The sequence below is a fragment of the Oncorhynchus keta genome, chromosome 15, assembly GCF_023373465.1.
Source record: "Oncorhynchus keta strain PuntledgeMale-10-30-2019 chromosome 15, Oket_V2, whole genome shotgun sequence".
Taxonomy (NCBI): Eukaryota; Metazoa; Chordata; class Actinopteri; order Salmoniformes; family Salmonidae; genus Oncorhynchus; species Oncorhynchus keta.
In genome coordinates, this window is record NC_068435.1 from 7352393 (window position 1) to 7375636 (window position 23244).

Genomic DNA, 23244 nt, shown 5'->3' on the forward strand with positions numbered 1-23244 from the left:
CGTGACAGGTACACTATAAAGGGGTTGTGTTGTCACTGTTCGTGACAGGTACACTATAAAGGGGGTGGTGTTGTCACTGTTCGTGACAGGTACCCTATAAAGGGGGTGGTGTTGTCACTGTTCGTGACAGGTACACTATAAAGGGGTGGTGTTGTCACTGTTCGTGACAGGTACACTATAAAGGGGGAGGTGTTGTCACTGTTCGTGACAGGTACACTATAAAGGGGGTGGTGTTGTCACTGTTCGTGACAGGTACACTATAAAGGGGGTGGTGTTGTCACTGTTCGTGACAGGTACCCTATAAAGGGGGTAGGTGTTGTCACTGTTCATGACAGGTACACTATAAAGGGGTGGAGTTGTCACTGTTCGTGACAGGTACACTATAAAGGGGGAGGTGTTGTCACTGTTCGTGACAGGTACACTATAAAGGGGGTGGTGTTGTCACTGTTCGTGACAGGTACACTATAAAGGGGGTGGAGTTGTCACTGTTCGTGACAGGTACACTATAAAGGGGGAGGTGTTGTCACTGTTCGTGACAGGTACACTATAAAGGGGGTGGTGTTGTCACTGTTCGTGACAGGTACACTATAAAGGGGGTGGTGTTGTCACTGTTCGTGACAGGTATACTATAAAGGGGAGGTGTTGTCACTGTTCGTGACAGGTACCCTATAAAGGGGTGGTGTTGTCACTGTTCGTGACAGGTACACTATAAAGGGGTGGTGTTGTCACTGTTCGTGACAGGTACACTATAAAGGGAGTGGTGTTGTCACTGTTCGTGACAGGTACACTATAAAGGGGGTGGTGTTGTCACTGTTCGTGACAGGTACACTATAAAGGGGGAGGTGTTGTCACAGTTGTCCATAATAATGTCCGTCATTGTTCTTATTTTTTATATAAACCAACGTCATATTTATATCACGTTATAAACCACACATATATATATATATCACGTAGTGGAGCCACACTTCTGGCAAACACAACACGTTGCACAGTGAGAGTCTTCCAACATTGCATACAGTCTTCAAATACTGTAGGTGATGAACATCTGAACAATCTCTTGCTGAGAGAGTCTTTTTTTCATTTCCTGATTCCACCATGTTGCATCTATCATACCAAACAGTGAAGTCATCAATAATAACACAAGGTGAACGGCGCCAGCTTCGTAAAGGTGGACTCCGTGGGAGGGGTAAAACCAACTTCCTCGGCTTAGTGCTTTCCCCTCCCTCCGTTTCTACTTTACTGCTGGGTCGTGTGGAGCCTGGTGTGGGCAAAACAGCGCTGTGCTCTCCCTGAAATATTAATCCACCTGACAGATAGGTCTACCTAAGGACTCATGGGGCTGCACAGGGGCAGCAGGATGGCAGAGAGAGACTAGAGGTCAGGCATGTCTGGCTCAGCGTGTACACTCCCCTGTGGCAGACAGGCTGGCAAGGCAGACCACACGCACACATACACACACACACACAGATAAACACACACACACACACACAGATAAACACACACACAGATAAACACACACACACACAGATAAACACGCACACACACACAGCGTGTAGACTCCCCCGAGACAGACAGATAGGGGTGGGTGGGACTGCCAGAGATGAAGAGGCCAAGCGATGCCCCGGAACCTCAGGGCTGGAACCTAGTCTCTCAGGGAGAATGGCAGAGGCCAGATAGTGGAGAGAGGAGGGGAGGGGTGAAGATGGGTAAGTATGGCTGAGGAGGGTGAGGTTGGATGAGGTGGAGTGGGGTGAGGTGAGGTGAGGTGGAGTGGAGTGAGGTGGAGTGGAGTGAGGTGAGGTGGAGTGGAGTGAGGTGAGGTGGAGTGAGGTGAGGTGAGGTGGAGTGGAGTGAGGTGGAGTGGAGTGGAGTGAGGTGGAGTGGAGTGGAGTGGAGTGGAGTGAGGTGGAGTGGAGTGTAGTGAGGTGGAGTGAGGTGGAGTGGAGTGGAGTGAGGTGGAGTGGAGTGGAGTGAGGTGGAGTGGAGTGGAGTGAGGTGGAGTGGAGTGTAGTGAGGTGGAGTGGGGAGTGGAGTGAGGTGGAGTGGAGTGTAGTGAGGTGGAGTGGAGTGGAGTGAGGTGGAGTGGAGTGAGGTGGAGTGGAGTGGAGTGGAGTGAGGTGGAGTGGAGTGTAGTGAGGTGGGAGGGAGTGGAGGTGGAGGTGGGAGGGAGTGAGGTGGAGTGGAGGGGAGGAGGTGGAGTGAGGGAGGGAGTGAGGTGGGAGTGGAGTGGGGAGGGGGGGAGGGAGTGAGGTGGGTGGGAGGGAGTGGAGTGGAGTGAGGTGGAGTGGAGTGGAGTGGAGTGAGGTGGAGTGGAGTGGAGTGAGGTGGAGTGGAGTGGAGTGAGGTGAGGTGAGAAAAAAAAGAAACAGAAACAGAGAAAAAAAGCATGAGCCCATCAGAGAAGAGAAGCCCACTGCAAGAGGAGAGAATAGAATTCGCAATAGCAAAGCGAAAGAAACACAGGAAATGGAGAGAAAGAGGAGGAACGATATTGGGTCAGATAGAGAGAAAACACAAGCACAGTAAACACACGTTTTACAAAGAGAAAGAGAGAATGAGGAAAAGTACAAATATATATATTTAAGACAAGCAAAGGCTGATGCGAGAAGAGCTAGCGAGCGAAGCACTGAAAGTGGCAAACCATTCAGCAACAATTGTGTTCAGGGAACTTGTTGTTATTGCATTTGTTTCATCATTCTCAGCCATGACATTGTTTAGAAGAGAAATCACATAAAATTGTAATTGTTACATGCAGATGTTATTGCGCGTGTACCGAAATGCTTGTAAACTGCTAACAGAATTAGATACAAAAGGGTTCTGTGGGTTTCAAACTGCCTTTCTTTGATGCAAGTCACAACTTTCTCCATGGCAATCAGACAGAAACACGCACACGCACAGGCACACACACACTCCAACGTGCCAGCATGAGGTAAGAGCCTCATAAACCACATGGGTTGCTCTCAAATACAGGCGGCCGCAATTCCCATCCCTACCAACAGTGGCTTCTGTTCACACACAGACCAACACACACACTCAGACACACACACACACACACACACACACACACACACACACACACACACACACACACACACACACACACACACACACACACACACACACACACACACACACACGTCTGTTCCCATCAGAGAGGTCCTCTGAGCAGCAGTCCTCTGGTCATGCTGTGTACCCCAGCTCATGTCAACTCTGCAATATGGTTCCCTGCTTTACACCCACTCCCACAGAGATAGACAAACACGGGTCAATATGATTCCCTCCTTTACACCCACTGCCTCAGGGATAGACAGACACGGGTCAATACGATTCCCTCCTTTACACCCACTGCCTCAGGGATAGACAGACACGGGTCAATATGATTCCCTCCTTTACACCCACTGCCTCAGGGATAGACAGACACGGGTCAATATGGTTCCCTCCTTTACACCCACTGCCTCAGGGATAGACAGACACGGGTCAATATGGTTCCCTCCTTTACACCCACTGCCTCAGGGATAGACAGACACAGGTCAATATGGTTCCCTCCTTTACACCCACTGCCTCAGGGATAGACAGACACGGGTCAATATGGTTCCCTCCTTTACACCCACTGCCTCAGGGATAGACAGACACGGGTCAATATGGTTCCCTCCTTTACACCCACTGCCTCAGGGATAGACAGACACGGGTCAATATGGTTCCCTCCTTTACACCCACTGCCTCAGGGATAGACAGACACGGGTCAATATGGTTCCCTCCTTTACACCCACTGCCTCAGGGATAGCCAGACACGGGTCAATATGGTTCCCTCCTTTACACCCACTGCCTCAGGGATAGACAGACACGGGTCAATATGGTTCCCTCCTTTACACCCACTGCCTCAGGGATAGACAGACACGGGTCAATGACGGTTCCCTCCTTTACACCCACTGCCTCAGGGATAGCCAGACAAGGGTCAATGACATGGTTCCCTCCTTTACACCCACTGCCTCAGGGATAGACAGACACGGGTCAATACGGTTCCCTCCTTTACACCCACTGCCTCAGGGATAGCCAGACACGGGTCAACTCACGGTTCCCTCCTTTACACCCACTGCCTCAGGGATAGCTGACACGGGTCAATACGGTTCCCTCCTTTACACCCACTGCCTCAGGGATAGCCAGACACGGGTCAATCTACGGTTCCCTCCTTTACACCCACTGCCTCAGGGATAGACATACACGGGTCAATAGGGATCTACTGTGTGGTAATGTTGATACTGTAGCCAACACACACACATCAATGGACACACACATACACACACTAATGGACAGACACGCACACACACACACAGACACGCGCACAAATGCACACGCACTAGACTGGATCCTGGATCAACGGCGAACTAGGGGACTTCAGTCAGAAACCTGTCCCAGAATCCATTGAGGGAAGGAGCTGTAGTTAGTGGCAGGCGAGGCGAGAGCTAACAAACACCTCTGTAAGCTGAGATCCTTTGAAGCACAACACAGTGTTGTTGAAAGAGCCAGTAGGATGGAGAAGGAGACGGTAGGATGGAGAAGGAGACGGTAGGATGGAGATGGAGACGGTAGGATGGAGATGGAGACGGAAGGATGGAGAGGAGACAGTAGGAAAGGGCTGTCTATCCCTGAGGCAGTGGGTGTAAAGGACCTAGACATCTTATACACACTCTACAGACACAGTCTACTTTACAATAGTTCTCTCTTGTTTGTTCTTAGTCCTTCCTCTATTTCTGATGTCCATCCAGTTTGATTTCTATTTGTAACTATGCTATTTCACAAAAGTTCCGGAACCTATATACATTTTATAGATCCCACATGCTTTACATTGTTTGTCTTGTTATTAGTCCCACCCTTCTGCTCCATTCAACCCCTCCCATCTATCTCTTAACACCATCCAGTCCCTTCAGCTCCATTCAACCCCTCCCAATCTATCTCTTAACACCATCCAGTCCCTTCAGCTCCATTCAACCCCTCCCATCTCTCTCTTAACACCATCCAGTCCCTTCAGCTCCATTCAACCCCTCCCATCTATCTCTTAACACCATCCAGTCCCACCCTTCAGCGCCATTCAACCCCTCCCATCTATCTCTCAACACCATCCAGTCCCACCCTTCAGCGCCATTCAACCCCTCCCATCTATCTCTCAACACCATCCAGTCCCACCCTTCAGCGCCATTCAACCCCTCCCATCTATCTCTCAACACCATCCAGTCCCACCCTTCAGCGCCATTCAACCCCTCCCATCTATCTCTCAACACCATCCAGTCCCACCCTTCAGCTCCATTCAACCCCTCCCATCTATCTCTCAACACCATCCAGTCCCTTCAGCTCCATTCAACCCCTCCCATCTATCTCTCAACACCATCCAGTCCCTTCAGCTCCATTCAACCCCTCCCATCTATCTCTCAACACCATCCAGTCCCACCCTTCAGCGCCATTCAACCCCTCCCATCTATCTCTCAACACCATCCAGTCCCACCCTTCAGCTCCATTCAACCCTCCCATCTATCTCTCAACACCATCCAGTCCCTTCAGCTCCATTCAACCCCTCCCATCTCTCTCTCAACACCATCCAGTCCCACCCTTCAGCTCCATTCAACCCCTCCCATCTATCTCTCAACACCATCCAGTCCCACCCTTCAGCGCCATTCAACCCCTCCCATCTATCTCTCAACACCATCCAGTCCCACCCTTCAGCGCCATTCAACCCCTCCCATCTTATCTCTCAACACCATCCAGTCCCACCCTTCAGCTCCATTCAACCCCTCCCATCTATCTCTCAACACCATCCAGTCCCTTCAGCTCCATTCAACCCCTCCCATCTATCTCTCAACACCATCCAGTCCCACCCTTCAGCGCCATTCAACCCCTCCCATCTATCTCTCAACACCATCCAGTCCCACCCTTCAGCGCCATTCAACCCCTCCCATCTATCTCTTAACACCATCCAGTCCCTTCAGCTCCATTCAACCCCTCCCATCTATCTCTCAACACCATCCAGTCCACCCTTCAGCTCCATTCAACCCCTCCCATCTATCTCTCAACACCATCCAGTCCCACCCTTCAGCGCCATTCAACCCCTCCCATCTCTCTCTCAACACCATCCAGTCCAGCTCCATTCAACCCCTCCCATCTCTCTCTCAACACCATCCATTTTGGATTTCTATTTGCCATATATTTTTCAACTGTGCTGTGATGCTTCACAAAGTACTGAACCTTTCTATTCTCATAGCTTCTACAGATTGTAAATTAAAAATAAACATTTTTACTAAAATAATTATATATATTATTTATTGATTGACTATGGTTTTTCAAATCACCCAGTATTGCTGTCTGCAGCGTTAGTTGTAGGTAAATGTTGCAATTCTTCAGCCATTCCTGGACCTGTGACCAAAAATGAGCTACATATGGACAATACCAAAATAAATGATCTAATGACTCTGCCTCCTCACAGCAGAATCTACAGAGCTGGGAAGATTGTTTCCCCCATATATATAAGATTCTATTTGTTGCAAGAATTTTGTATAGTAATTTATATTGAAAAATGTGAAGTTTTGACTCCAGCGTTGATTTGCGTATCAATTCATAAACCATGTGCCATGGAATGGGTACATCGAACATCTCTTCACAACTATTTTGCAATTTATATGGCACAGCTGTCAGTTTTTTGGTCCTTATTAAATGAAATTGGTGAATGTTTTTATTTATCACACTTTTCTTTAACCATTTGTGTTCTTTAATACAGGGCCGACATACAAGTGCCTTACTTTTTCCCCTTCTACTTGCCTCTTCCATTTTTGTGGTAATGCTGCAATTAGTTGGTTGTAATTTTGGGTAGAGCAGATATCTCCATATGTCTGTGTTAGTTGAATGTGTGACAACTCCACCAGTCCTATTTATGATATCATTCACCGAAATTATACATTTTTTAAAAATGTCTTTGATAAATACAGTTTAAAAAAATAAATTAGTTAAATTTGAATTTAACCACAATATTTGTTGTACTATTTGTTCTGTCCTTTCAGGTGGATTAAACTGAAATTGCAACCAACTTTCTAAGGCTTTTTAAAAAATAAAGATATTTTGGAAATGATTTCCTTTTCAAACAACTGAAAGTGAGCAGGTGTAATCTGAATAAAGGGGAAAAGGCCCTTCCTGAATATAGGATGAGACATTCCTACCAATTTACTAGAGAACCAGTTTGGATTTAAGTATAACTTTTGTATGACTGATGCCTCTAGTGAGAGGTCTAATGCGGCAGGGTAGCCTAGTGGTTAGAGTGTTGGACTAGTAACCAAAAGGTTGCAAGTTCAAATCCTGAGCTGACAAGGTACAAATCTGTTATTCTGCTCCTGAACAGGCAGTTAACCCACTGTTCCTAGGCCGTCATTGAAAATAAGAATTTGTTCTTAAAAAATATTTAATCTTTTCTGCCCACCGAATTCATATTCGTTATATAAATAGGCCCTTTTAATTTTATCTGGCTTGCCGTTCCAAATAAAATTCAATATTTTTTGTTCATATAATTTAAAAAGCAGGTCACTAGGTGTAGGCAAAACTATTAGAAAATAGGTAAACTGTGATATAACTAAAGAGTTAATCAGGGTGATTTTTCCACAAATAGACAGGTATTTTCCTTTCCATGGTAGCAAGATCTTGTTTATTTTTTTGTTAACTTTCTATTAAAAGGTATTGGAGGGAGATCATTTCTTTCTTTCGGGATTTGTATACCGAGTCCACATCTCTGTTCGACCATTTTATTGGTAAACTACATGGTAATGTAAAATGTGCATTTTTTTTGTGATCCAATACGTAATATGGTACACTTATCCTCTAAGAGGCCGTGCAGAGACTCTAATTGTGGTTTTAAAAGAACACATGAATAATCAGCGTACAATGACACCTCAGTTTTTAAGCCACGGGTTTCTAATCCCTTAGTATTATTGTTGGATCTAATCTTAGCAGCTAACATTTCGATGGCAATAATAAATAGATATGCCGATAGTGGACAACCTTGTTTTACTCCTCTAGATAGTTTAAAATATTATTATTCCATTGGAATTAGTGGATTCGGCTAGGAATAATGGTCTAGGGCTGTTTTTCATGGTTTGAGCTAGGCCCCTTAGTTCCCTTGATGGGAAATCTTAAGGCTATGGCACACAATGACATTCTAGAGGATTCTGTCCTTCCAACTTTGTGGTAACAGTTTGGGGAAGGCCCTTTCCTGTTTCAGCATGACAATGCCCCTGTGCACAAAACGATGTCCATACAGAAATGATTTGTCGAGATTGGTGTGGAAGACTCTTGACTGGCCTGCACTGAGCCCTGACCTCAACCCCATCAAACACATTTTGGATTAATTGGAACGCGGACTGTGAGCCAGTGTCTGACCTCACTAATGCTCTTGTGACTGAATGGAAGCAAGTCCCCACAGCAATGTTCCAACATCAATTGGAATGCCTTCCCAGGAGAGTGGAGACTGTTATAGCAGCAATGTTCCAACATCAAGTGGAAAGCCTTCCCAGGAGAGTGGAGACTGTTATAGCAGCAATGTTCCAACATCAAGTGGAAAGCCTTCCCAGGAGAGTGGAGACTGTTATAGCAGCAATGTTCCAACATCAAGTGGAAAGCCTTCCCAGAAGAGTGGAGACTGTTATATCAGCAATGTTCCAACATCAAGTGGAAAGCCTTCCCAGAAGAGTGGAGACTGTTATAGCAGCAATGTTCCAACATCAAGTGGAAAGCCTTCCCAGAAGAGTGGAGACTGTTATAGCAGCAATGTTCCAACATCAAGTGGAAAGCCTTCCCAGAAGAGTGGAGACTGTTATAGCAGCAATGTTCCAACATCAAGTGGAAAGCCTTCCCAGAAGAGTGGAGGCTGTTATAGCAGCAATGTTCCAACATCAAGTGGAAAGCCTTCCCAGAAGAGTGGAGGCTGTTATGGCAGCAATGTTCCAACATCAAGTGGAAAGCCTTCCCAGAAGAGTGGAGACTGTTAGAGCAGAAAAGATGGGACCAACTCCATATTAAAGGTCATGATTTTGGAATTAGATGTTAGACGAGCAGGTGTCCACATACTTCTGGTCATGTAGTGTACCTACATGACATTTGTATCAGTGCATTAGTATATATTTATCCTACAGTGTATTAGTATATATTTATCCTACAGTGTATTAGTATATATTTATCCTACAGTGTATTAGTATATATTTATCCTATAGTGTATTAGTATATATTTATCCTATAGTGTATTAGTATATATTTATCCTACAGTGTATTAGTATATATTTATCCTACAGTGTATTAGTATATATTTATCCTACAGTGTATTAGTATATATTTATCCTACAGTGTATTAGTATATATTTATCCTATAGTGTATTAGTATATATTTATCCTACAGTGTATTAGTATATATTTATCCTACAGTGTATTAGTATATATTTATCCTACAGTGTATTAGTATATATTTATCCGACAGTGTATTAGTATATATTTATCCTACAGTGTATTAGTATATATTTATCCTACAGTGTATTAGTATATATTTATCCTACAGTGTATTAGTATATATTTATCCTACAGTGTATTAGTATATATTTATCCTACAGTGTATTAGTATATATTTATCCTATAGTGTATTAGTATATATTTATCCTACAGTGTATTAGTATATATTTATCCTACAGTGTATTAGTATATATTTATCCTATAGTGTATTAGTATATATTTATCCTATAGTGTATTAGTATATATTTATCCTATAGTGTATTAGTATATATTTATCCTATAGTGTATTAGTATATATTTACCCTACAGTTTATCTGTTCTACATTCTGCAGTTTGCTTAGACACTACACAGAAGTCTCTCCTAGATTCCAAGGTGTCCCGCAAAGGTGTGTGTATACAATGTGACAAGTCGTGACACAAACACAAACCTGTGAGACACCTCTGACTCTAGGAGAGGCTTCTGTGCACACACACACACACACACACACACACACACACACACACACACACACACACACACACACACACACACACACACACACACACACACACACACACACACACACACACACACTGTCCCAGGGGGCTGTGTGTGGAGAATGTGACAGTTCCTGACACACACCCCTGTGGGACACCTCCAGTTCCTGTGCGTGTGTCACTCCAGATCCAATGAAATGTCTTGACGTTCATCCAGGTCCCCAGGATGTCAAAAACCGGCTTCTAGGGCAATGATGGGCGCTATTACCATCAAGTACTCTTGGGTTGGAGGGGGTTGTGATGGGCGTAAGGCTCGGAGCTCTGGCTCCGAGGATCGCAGGTTCAATCCCAGTATTATTTTTTTAAATCCCAAACCTTAACCATACGGTTAACAGTAAGATGGCACCGACAGAGAGGGATGCTTGTGCTCCTTAGGAAATGTAAACATTTCGCTACACTCGCAATAACATCTGCTAACCATGTGTATGTGACCAATATCATTTGATTTGATTTGATTTGATGAACGCCAGAACTTAACCATCGAAATTTTGACTTTTATCCCTCCCCCTGGACAAATGTTGAATAATGAAGTCAAACCATGTCAAGCCAGAAGCCAGAGGTGTCCCACAGGGCTCTGTTAGACTCTCCTCCACTAGAAGCCAGTCAGAGTGAAATGTCTTGTGCTGTCAGTTAAATGTGAAACCATCCCAGGGAGCCGTGTGTGTCATCTGGAAGGGTATCCCTATGCCTGGGGCCTGGCAGGGACAGACACACAATGGGACAGACGCACACACAAGCAGGGAACACACACACGCACGCGCGCACACACACACACATTGTCTATGGGGCTTAACAGTGAGTCCTGTCACACACATATTCTCTATGGGGCTTAATCGTGAGTCCTGTCACATACACATTGTCTATGGCGCTTAACCGTCAGTCCTCTCCTTCTCCTAACAGGCCATGCGTGCTACAGAGTCTTCAGTCTGGATTATCTGTTAGTTTAGTTTGCATCCCAAATGGCACCCTATTCCCTACATAGTGCACTACTTTTGACCAGAGCCCTATGGGTGTAGTAGTGCACTAGAAAGTGTAAGAGGGTCCATTTGGGGAACACAGGCTTAAGGTTGTCACATGCTTCACAGTCAAAATGTGGTGTGCAGGTTAGCACATATGTTATGTTGAGATTTTGAGACGTTTTTTGTTAGTTTTACATTTTTTTTGTGCAAACAATATGTTTTTTTCCTTGAGGCATGTTGATGTTCATTCGATGAAGTCTACACCCTTTTGTCTGTGATTGGTCAACAGTACTAATCCAAGTAGGGGTGGGAACTATGAGACGGGATTCTTCAATGAAGTGCGTGTTGTCATTCAACGAGAGACGACTAGTTTTCATGCACATTTTTTCACCTGAGAAATGCACCAAAAAAGTCTTAGTTAGATATACAATAGCATGGCTTAGACCTTCTCTGCAAAAATGTCCCAATTAATTACAGATTTATCTTAGATGAATTCAGAATATTTTGAGGAAGTGTTACTGGCTATGTTGTTTGCTACAGTGTCTCAAGAAGAACAAACAGTAAAATGTTCTCGTTTTTCAAGCAAAAGATCTGTTAAGGTGAGTATGTGAGGCACAGATGAATTGATGAATTGACAATGATCCCAAACACACCGCCCGGGCAACGAAGGAGTGGCTTCGTAAGTAGCATTTCAAGGTCCTGGTGTGGCCTAGCCAGTCTCCAGATCTCAACCCCATAGAAAATCTTTGGAGGGAGTTGAAAGTCCGTGTTGCCCAGCAACAGCCCCAAAACATCACTGCTCTAGAGGAGATCGGCATGGAGGAATGGGCGAAAATACCAGCAACAGTGTGTGAAAACCTTGTGAAGACTTACAGAAAACGTTTGACCTCTGTCATTGCCAACAAAGGGTATATAACAAAATATTGAGATAAACTTTTGTTATTGACCAAATACTTATTTTCCACCATAATTTGCAAATACATTCATTAAAAATCCTACAATGTGATTTTCTGGATTTTTTTTTCTTCTCATTTTGTCTGTCATAGTTGAAGTGTACCTATGATGAAAATTACAGGCCTCTCTCATCTTTTTAAGTGGGAGAACTTTCAGCCACAATTGGTGGCTGACTAAATACTTTTTTGCCCCACTGCATTAGCAACTGAGACTGAGTAGCAGGCAGTTCTCTGGGCACGCTTTTCATCCAGATGTGAAAATGCTGCCCCCTATCCCAAACAGGTTATTAACATCTGCTAACCATGTGTACGTGACAAATTAAATTTGATTTGATTTGAAGGAAGGACCTTCCTCCTCAGTGAATTTCAGAAAAAATTGATAGTTTTTAGATAAAACTATACTAAATATATTCACGTCACAAAATCATGGATTTAAACACACTGTTTTGCAATTAAGGTCTACAGTAGCCTCAACAGTATTTTCTAGGGTAGACAACAGCTAGTTTCCAACCTCCTCTGGGTACATTGATTTTAATACAAAACCTAGGTGGCTTGTGGTTCTCACCCCCTTCCATAGACTTACACAGTAATTATGACTACTTCCGGAGGACGTTCTTCAACCTTTCAGAGCAACAAGAACTGACATGTTGTCCACCAAATCAAAGGATCAGAGAAAGAATCTTCACATGGTCACAGACAGCTGTTATGTTGTGCACTATAGTCCACAAGCGAAGGGAAACGGATACGAGGAAAGCTCGTAGTTGCGAGAGGGAATGATACAACGAGCGAAGTAAACATTATATTTGTATGTGGCTTAAGTGAACTGTTTCTTCAGCTGTATTCATTCTGCTGTTGAAAAACATAAAAAGAAGCAAACGGAACAATAATAAACTCTAGTTTGGATCCTAGATCAGCTCGATGCAGGCAAGAGTGTGCAACAATAAACTCTAGTTTGGATCCTAGATCAGCTCGATGCAGGCAAGAGTGTGCAACAATAAACTCTAGTTTGGATCCTAGATCAGCTCGATGCAGGCAAGAGTGTGCAACAATAAACTCTAGGCCTAGATCAGCTGTCCGGTCAAGAGTGTGCAATAATAAACTCTAGTTTGGATCCTAGATCAGCTCAGAGTGTGCAACAATAAACTCTAGTTTGGATCCTAGATCAGCTCGATGCAGGCAAGAGTGTGCAACAATAAACTCTTGTTTGGATCCTAGATCAGCTCGATGCAGGCAAGAGTGTGCAACAATAAACTCTAGTTTGGATCCTAGATCCTATCCGAAGAGTGTGCAGTTTGGATCCTAGATCAGCTCGATCCGGTCAAGAGTGTGCAACAATAAACTCTAGTTTGGATCCTAGATCAGCTCGATGCAGGCAAGAGTGTGCAACAATAAACTCTTGTTTGGATCCTAGATCAGCTCGATGCAGGCAAGAGTGTGCAACAATAAACTCTAGTTTGGATCCTAGATCAGCTCGATCCGGTCAAGAGTGTGCAATAATAAACTCTAGTTTGGATCCTAGATCAGCTCGATGCAGGCAAGAGTGTGCAACAATAAACTCTAGTTTGGATCCTAGATCAGCTCGATGCAGGCAAGAGTGTGCAACAATAAACTCTAGTTTGGATCCTAGATCAGCTCGATGCAGGCAAGAGTGTGCAACAATAAACTCTAGTTTGGATCCTAGATCAGCTCGATGCAGGCAAGAGTGTGCAACAATAAACTCTAGTTTGGATCCTAGATCAGCTCGATGCAGGCAAGAGTGTGCAACAATAAACTCTAGTTTGGATCCTAGATCAGCTCGATGCAGGCAAGAGTGTGCAACAATAAACTCTAGTTTGGATCCTAGATCAGCTCGATGCAGGCAAGAGTGTGCAACAATAAACTCTAGTTTGGATCCTAGATCAGCTCGATGCAGGCAAGAGTGTGCAACAATAAACTCTAGTTTGGATCCTAGATCAGCTCGATGCAGGCAAGAGTGTGCAACAATAAACTCTAGTTTGCATCCTAGATCAGCTCGATGCAGGCAAGAGTGTGCAACAATAAACTCTAGTTTGGATCCTAGATCAGCTCGATGCAGGCAAGAGTGTGCAACAATAAACTCTAGTTTGTATCCTAGATCAGCTCGATGCAGGCAAGAGTGTGCAACAATAAACTCTAGTTTGGATCCTAGATCAGCTCGATGCAGGCAAGAGTGTGCAACAATAAACTCTAGTTTGTATCCTAGATCAGCTCGATGCAGGCAAGAGTGTGCAACAATAAACTCTAGTTTGGATCCTAGATCAGCTCGATGCAGGCAAGAGTGTGCAACAATAAACTCTAGTTTGTATCCTAGATCAGCTCGATGCAGGCAAGAGTGTGCAACAATAAACTCTAGTTTGTATCCTAGATCAGCTCGATGCAGGCAAGAGTGTGCAACAATAAACTCTAGTTTGGATCCTAGATCAGCTCGATGCAGGCAAGAGTGTGCAACAATAAACTCTAGTTTGGATCCTAGATCAGCTCGATGCAGGCAAGAGTGTGCAACAATAAACTCTAGTTTGGATCCTAGATCAGCTCGATGCAGGCAAGAGTGTGCAACAATAAACTCTAGTTTGGATCCTAGATCAGCTCGATGCAGGCAAGAGTGTGCAAGGCGGTATTGAATGTGACACTGTCTGTCACTTTGATTACTCAAATGTTTGTCTCGACTGGTGCATCTACGTTGTGAACTTTAATTAGTAGGCCGTGTTACAGCAAACTTACGATGGGAAAATGTGTTGTAGCCTAAACCTGTCAATGTTACATTGAGCCGGGTGAATGGAATATGAATGACAGTCATCCAATTTGCTGTAATAGAAATAAGGCCATGATCATTAAAAAAACAGAATCTTCTTCACCTTAAACGTCACCGACTGCGAATGATCTCTATCTCTGTCTCTGTGTCTGTGTCTATCTCTGTCTCTGTCTCTATCTCTGTCTCTGTGTCTATCTCTGTCTCTGTCTCTGTGTCTATATCTGTCTCTGTCTCTGTCTATGTCTCTGTCTCTGTCTCTGTCTCTGTGTCTATATCTCTCTCTGTCTCTGTATCTGTCTCTGTCTCTGTGTCTATATCTCTCTCTGTCTCTGTCTATATCTCTCTCTGTCTCTGTCTCTGTCTCTGTATCTGTGTCTATCTCTGTCTCTGTCTCTGTGTCTATATCTGTCTCTGTCTCTGTCTATGTCTCTGTCTCTGTCTCTGTCTCTGTGTCTATATCTCTCTCTGTCTCTGTATCTGTCTCTGTCTCTGTGTCTATATCTCTCTCTGTCTCTGTCTATGTCTCTGTCTCTGTCTCTGTGTCTATATCTCTCTCTGTCTCTGTATCTGTCTCTGTCTCTGTCTCTGTCTCTGTCTCTGTGTCTATATCTCTCTCTGTCTCTGTCTCTGTATCTGTCTCTGTCTCTGTCTCTGTATCTGTCTCTGTGTCTGTATCTGTCTCTGTCTCTGTATCTGTCTCTGTCTCTGTCTCTGTGTCTATATCTGTCTCTGTCTCTGTATCTGTCTCTGTCTCTGTCTCTGTGTCTATATCTGTCTCTGTGTCTGTGTCTATCTCTGTCTCTGTCTCTGTGTCTATATCTGTCTCTGTGTCTATTTTAGTTTATATTTCTCTCTCTATCTCTGTCTCAGTCTCTGTGTCTCTCTTTGTCGCTGTCTCTGTCTCTTTGTCTGTGTCTCTCTCTGTCTCTGTTCTCCATGAGGAATACATCCCTAATCTTAAATGGCAGCGACCGCCACTGACGTACAGGTAGGATCAGACATGAGATGAGCTGCCCTGTTATTCCGTAATGCTGGTGTTCCAAACAAGACGTTATTTGTCTTTTTACTTTAATAAATGCCTTCAGATAGAATTCATAGCAAGCAGTGCACTGGGTTAGTCAGACTTGATGAAATAGGACTGAACAGATGAACTGGAACGGCTTTCTAACTAACTGAAAAGCCCCCCACCAGGATGCCACGAATATGACTGCATTGAGAGTTTGACAGCCTACCCAGACCAAATGCAGAGGTCTTTGAAGCCCCCTACATCTGTGCAGAGGTCATTAAAATACAGGTACCCCTTGGATTAATCTCTATTTTTGAACTGATATGCAGCCAGGACACTTCAACTGTAAATGACTTCAATAAGAAACAATATTGTTGCTTTGATCAAATGAGAAGATATCCTCCTCGCAATCTCCAAAATGCAAAAAGCCACAGGACAACTTTGTTTGGATGTCATAAAGGACCATTGGCCGAAATTGAAGAGATACAGCTCGTTAACGACCTCCTTTTCCACGTGGAAAAAGAAGGTGGGCAGAGATGGACATTTCTATAAGGAATCTACCTCCAGAAAAGAAGCTTTTCCCAAGTGGCTGTGACACCTACTCCTATTGCCTGCTGTACTGCTGCTTGGATTCCACCTGGCGATCTGTTCACCGTCTCTCCCTGGCCTGACAACCCCTGTCTGGTACAGGTACCTCCATCACACTCACCCCTCTCTGTTCACCGTCTGCCCTGGTCTGACTCCCCCTGTCTGGTACAGGTACCTTCATCACACTCATCTGTCTCTCCCTGGCCTGTCTCCCCCTGTCTGGTACAGGTACCTCCACCACACTCCCCCCTCTCTCCCTGGCCTGTCTCCCCCTGTCTGGTACAGGTACCTCCACCACACTCCCCCTCTCTGTTTCCCGTCTGCCCTGGCCTGACTCCCTGTCTGGTACAGGTACCTCCACCACACTCACCCCTCTCCCCTGGCCTGACAACCCCTGTCTGGTACAGGTACCTCCACCACACTCCCCTCTCTCCCTGGCCTGACTCCCCTGTCTGGTACAGGTACCTCCACCACACTCCCCTCTCTCCCTGGCCTGTCTCGCCCTGTCTGGTACAGGTACCTCCACCACACTCCCCTCTCTCCCTGGCCTGACTCCCCCTGTCTGGTACAGGTACCTCCACCACACTCCCGCCTCTCTCCCTGGCCTGTCTCGCCCTGTCTGGTACAGGTACCTCCACCACACTCCCCCCTCTCTCCCTGGCCTGACTCCCCCTGTCTGGTACAGGTACCTCCATCACACTCACCTGTCTCTCCCTGGCCTGTCTCCCCTGTCTGGTACAGGTACCTCCACCACACTCCCCCCTCTCTCCCTGGCCTGTCTCCCCTGTCTGGTACAGGTACCTCCACCACACTCCCCCCTCTCTGTTCCCCGTCTGCCCTGGCCTGACTCCCCCTGTCTGGTACAGGTACCTCCACCACACTCACCCCTCTCTCCCTGGCCTGACAACCCCTGTCTGGTACAGGTACCTCCACCACACTCCCTCTCTCTCCCTGGCCTGACTCCCCCTGTCTGGTACAGGTACCTCCACCACACTCCCCCCTCTCTCCCTGGCCTGTCTCCCCCTGTCTGGTACAGGTACCTCCACCACACTCCCCCCTCTCTCCCTGGTTGTCTCCCCCTGTCTGGTACAGGTACCTCCACCACACTCCCCCCTCTCTCCCTGGCCTGACTCCCCCTGTCTGGTACAGGTACCTCCATCACACTCACCTGTCTCTCCCTGGCCTGTCTCCCCCTGTCTGGTACAGGTACCTCCACCACACTCCCCCCTCTCTCCCTGGCCTGTCTCCCCCTGTCTGGTACAGGTACCTCCACCACACTCCCCCCTCTCTGTTCCCCGTCTGCCCTGGCCTGACTCCCCCTGTCTGGTACAGGTACCTCCACCACACTCACCCCTCTCTCCCTGGCCTGACAACCCCTGTCTGGTACAGGTACCTCCACCACACTCCCCCTCTCCCTGGCCTGACTCCCCTGTCTGGTACAGGTACCTCCACCACACTCCCCTCTCTCCCTGGCCTGTCTCCCCTGTCTGGTACAGGTACCTCCACCACACTCCCCCTCTCTCCCTGGTTGTCTCCCCTGTCTGGTACAGGTACCTCCACCACACTCCCCTCTCTCCTGGCCTGTCTCCCCTGTCTGGTACAGGTACCTCCACCACACTCCCCCTCTCTCCCTGGCCTGTCTCCCCCTGTCTGGTACAGGTACCTCCACCACACTCCCCTCTCTCCCTGGCCTGACTCCCCCTGTCTGGTACAGGTACCTCCACCACACTCCCCTCTCTCCCCTGGCCTGACTCCCCCTGTCTGGTACAGGTACCTCCACCACACTCCCCCTCTCTCCCTGGCCTGATCTCCCCCTGTCTGGTACAGGTACCTCCACCACACTCCCCCTCTCTCCCTGGCCTGAGGTACTCCCCTGTCTGGTCTGGTACAGGTACCTCCACCACACTCCCCCTCTCTCCCTGGCCTATCTCCCCCTGTCTGGTACAGGTACCTCCACCACACTCCCCCTCTCTCCCTGGCCTGTCTCCCCCTGTCTGGTACAGGTACCTCCACCACACTCCCCCTCTCCCTGGCCTGTCTCCCTGTCTGGTACAGGTACCTCCACCACACTCCCCTCTCTGGCCTGTTCCCCCTGTCTGCCCTGGCCTGACTCCCCCTGTCTGTCTGTACAGGTACCTCCACCACACTCACCCCTCTCTCCCTGGCCTGACAACCCCTGTCTGGTACAGGTACCTCCACCACACTCCCCTCTCTCCTGGCCTGACTCCCCCTGTCTGGTACAGGTACCTCCACCACACTCCCCCTCTCCCCTGGCCTGTCTCCCCTGTCTGGTACAGGTACCTCCACCACACTCCCCCTCTCTCCCTGGTTGTCTCCCCTGTCTGGTACAGGTACCTCCACCACACTCCCCCTCTCTCCCTGGCCTGTCTCCCCTGTCTGGTACAGGTACCTCCACCACACTCCCCCTCTCTCCCTGGCCTGTCTCCCCTGTCTGGTACAGGTACCTCCACCACACTCCCCCTCTCTCCCTGGCCTGACTCCCCTGTCTGGTACAGGTACCTCCACCACACTCCCCCTCTCTCCCTGGCCTGACTCCCCCTGTCTGGTACAGGTACCTCCACCACACTCCCCCTCTCTCCCTGGCCTGACTCCCCCTGTCTGGTACAGGTACCTCCACCACACTCCCCCCTCTCCCTGGCCTGACTCCCCTGTCTGGTACAGGTACCTCCACCACACTCCCCCCTCTCTCCCTGGCCTATCTCCCCCTGTCTGGTACAGGTACCTCCACCACACTCCCCCTCTCTCCCTGGTTGTCTCCCCCTGTCTGGTACAGGTACCTCCACCACACTCCCCCTCTCTCCCTGGCCTGTCTCCCCCTGTCTGGTACAGGTACCTCCACCACACTCCCCTCTCTCCCGGCCTGTCTCCCCCTGTCTGGTACAGGTACCTCCACCACACTCCCCTCTCTCCCTGGTCTGTCTCCCCCTGTCTGGTACAGGTACCTCCACCACACTCCCCCCTCTCTCCCTGGCCTGTCTCCCCCTGTCTGGTACAGGTACCTCCACCACACTCCCCCTCTCTCCCTGGCCTGTCTCCCCCTGTCTGGTACAGGTACCTCCACCACACTCCCCCCTCTCTCCCGAGCTTTCTCTCGCCTCCAGCACACACCCACTGTTGGGTAGTGTGACTCTGAACTTACAATAGCTAGCCCCAAGTTGTTATATTTTTTTTATTGTGCTTTATGCTATTTGCCTCATGACTCCTGAGTGTTTTGTTGACAATGAACTTGCTTGTTTACCCAACCGTGGGACAGACTACGTTTGTTCCCACACTCTGGACTTTGACTCTCTATTGGTTACATGGCCTCCCATCCTATTCTAACCACTGGCGTTGTATTCATGTTACCTGATGAAATTGCTGTACAATATGATCTTGTTGTCATCTAATGCACATTCGAATGTCAAAAATCAACACCGCAGGGCCTCTGTCCTCCGCCGTTCCCTGATTGTATTACTGCTGATGATATCTAGAAATGTGCATGTACTCCCTGGCCCATCTACTGTTGCTAGCCCCAATTCTAGTGTAGTCTAGAAGCAGTGGATATAGATACACGTTGTCCCATGTTGTCACGCCCTGGTCTAAGTATTTTGTGTTTTTTTCTTCATGTATTGGGTCAGGCCAGGGTGTGGCATGGAGTTTTTGTATTGTGGTGTGTTTTGTCTTGGGGTTTTTGGTGTGTATGTAATTGGGATTGTAGCTAGTGGGGTTATCTAGCAAAGTCTATGGCTGTCTGGAGTGGTTCTCAATCAGAGGCAGGTGCTTATCGTTGTCTCTGATTGGGAACCATATTTAGGCAGCCATGTTCTTTGAGTTTGTCGTGGGTGATTGTCCTTAGTGTCTTTGTTCCTGTTGCTTTATTTAGTTGACAAGTATAGGCTGTTTTGGTTTTCATTACTTTTGTAGTGTTTTGTGTTTATTTGTATTTACGTTAGTTTTTTCATTAAACATGGATTGCAATCTACACGCTGCAGTTTGGTCCGACTCTCCTTCACCACACCTAGAAAACCGTTACACATGTGTATATATACTTGCATACTATTGATTGTTCAGATGAACGTGGTACCTTCAGGCATTTGGAAATTGCTCTTCTAAGGTCTTGGCTGATTTATTTTGATTTTTCCCATGATGTCAAGCAAAGAGGCACAGAATACATCCACAGGTACACCTCCAATTGACTCAAATTAAGTCAATTAGCTTATCAGAAGCTTCTAAAGCCATGGCATCATTTTCTGGAATTTACCAAGTTGTTTAATTAAAGGCACAGTCAACTTAGTGTATGCCAACTTCTGACCAACTGGAATTGTGATACAGTGAATTATAAATGAAAATGTTAAAAAGTACACCCCCTGGACAGGACGCTACCCAGGTAACACATAACGTTCTGGGAAGCATATGTTTCTTAGAGGTTGGTGAGAGCGTGCTTGTCCTATGGTTATTATACAACCTTCCCACAACTTTTGATTGGTGCAGGAGAGTTGTGAGCACATTTAAGAAAGTTTCTTGGTATTTTATAGCTTTAACAGAATGCTTCCTAAAAGTTCAAACTTGGTTACATTTCATTTAAATTTTGGTAATGTTCTAGGAACGTTCCCCAACAGGTTTGACTTTGGGAATGTTCTCAAATAGTTCCGAGAACGTTAAGAAACAACATTCTTCTCTGGGAATTTCAGTACGTTTCTTACAGGTTTCCTTATGGTTCTATTTATAAAGTCATGTTACTCAAATTGTCTTTGAAAACGTTATGAAAACTTTAATGTTCAGAGAACATTCTAAGAATGTTATTTAAAAACATACATTAAGAAAACGGTCCATAAAAAAAACTATTTGTGTTAGGAGTGTTTGCTAAAAGACTACAAGAAAACTTTAGTAACATTCAGAGAACGTTCTAAAAATGTTTAAAAAACAGCATCAACAAAACTCGCTCTATCCAGAAGTGTGTTCAGGTGTGTTGCACGCACCCACTAATTAGCCACACCTGATCTTAAATGAGTGCTTGTTTCGTTTGAAATGGGGTCTGTTTGAATAGACACAAATTAACAGTTTTGTATGTGTAAAAAAAACTGTCATGCTTGCTCCAACCTGGTAGACTAATTCTATGCATAGAAAACACAATATTGTAGGTTTGAATCTCAATGAAGCCATGTCACAAAAAATAAATATGTTTGCATGATTTATGCCCAAGGAAATGCATTTCCTGTCCTATCTGTGCTGTCAACCCAACATAAGTGAGCAGTGTTATTAAAAGTCTTACTGAAAAATTCAATGAAAGAAGTTAAGGAACTTGTTTAAAAACCTCCAAATAACCAATCATTTTCATTAATAAAAACTCCAAATAACCAATCATTTTAATTAATAAAAACTCCAAATAACCAATCATTTTCATTAATAAAAACTCCAAATAACCAATCATTTTCATTAATAAAACCTCCAAATAACCAATCATTTTCATTAATAAAATCTCCAACAACCAATCATTTTTATTAATAAAACCTCCAACAACCAATCATTTTTATTAATAAAACCTCCAACAACCAATCATTTTTATTAATAAAACCTCCAACAACCAATCATTTTCATTAATAAAAACTACAAATAACCAATCATTTTCATTAATAAAACCCCCCAGGAAAACGTTTATGTAATCAGTTCCACTTACTTGATACTGATGGTGTACTCCTTGCACTCTCTGGTTCTGTGTTTGATCAGGTGTTCTCTCGGTCCATAAGCTCTACCTTGACCTGGTGCCTCTCCATTGGCCCTGCAAACCTGACCATGAGAAAACCACGAGACAACCATCACACAACCATTACCTGCAACAGATGAGAACTCCTTTCAGAGTGATTGGACTAATCATAATTGTTAGTGGACCATTACTGTATTATCAATGGTTTGTTTGTTTGTTTGTTTGTTTGGCTGTTTCACCTACAAGACCCAGGCTGAGTAATCAACTGGTCGGGGCACCCGGGCTGAGTAATCAACTGGTTGGGGCACCCGGGCTGAGTAATCAACTGGTTGGGGCACCCGGGATGAGTAATCAACTGGATGGGGCACCTGGGCTGAGTAATCAACTGGTTGGGGCACCCGGGCTGAGTAATCAACTGGTCGGGGCACCCGGGCTGGGTAATCAACTGGTCGGGGCACCCGGGCTGAGTAATCAACTGGTCGGGGCACCCGGGCTGAGTAATCAACTGGTCGGGGCACCCGGGCTGAGTAATCAACTGGTCGGGGCACCCGGGCTGAGTAATCAACTGGTGGGCACCGGGGCACCCACCCGGCTGAGTAATCAACTGGGCTGAGTAATCAACTGGTCGGGGCACCCGGGCTGAGTAATCAACTGGTTGGGGCACCCGGTAATCAACTGGTTTTTGGGCTGAGTAAATCAACTGGTCACCGGGGCACCTGGGCTGAGTAATCAACTGGTCGGGGCACCTGGGCTGAGTAATCAACTGGTCCCGGGGCACCCTGGCTGAGTAATCAACTGGTCGGGGCACCCGGCTGAGTAATCAACTGGTCGGGGCACCCGGGCTGAGTAATCAACTGGTCGGGGCACCCGGGCTGAGTAATCAACTGGTCGGGGCACCCGGCTGAGTAATCAACACCCGGTAATCAACTCGGGGCACCCGGCTGAGTAATCAACTGGTTGGGGCACCTGGGCTGAGTAATCAACTGGTTGGGGCACCCGGGCTGAGTAATCAACTGGTTGGGGCACCCGGGCTGAGTAATCAACTGGTTTGGGCACCCGGGCTGAGTAATCAACTGGTTTGGGCACCCGGGCTGAGTAATCAACTGGTTTGGGCACCCGGGCTGAGTAATCAACTGGTTTGGGCACCCGGGCTGAGTAATCAACTGGTTTGGGCACCCGGGCTGAGTAATCAACTG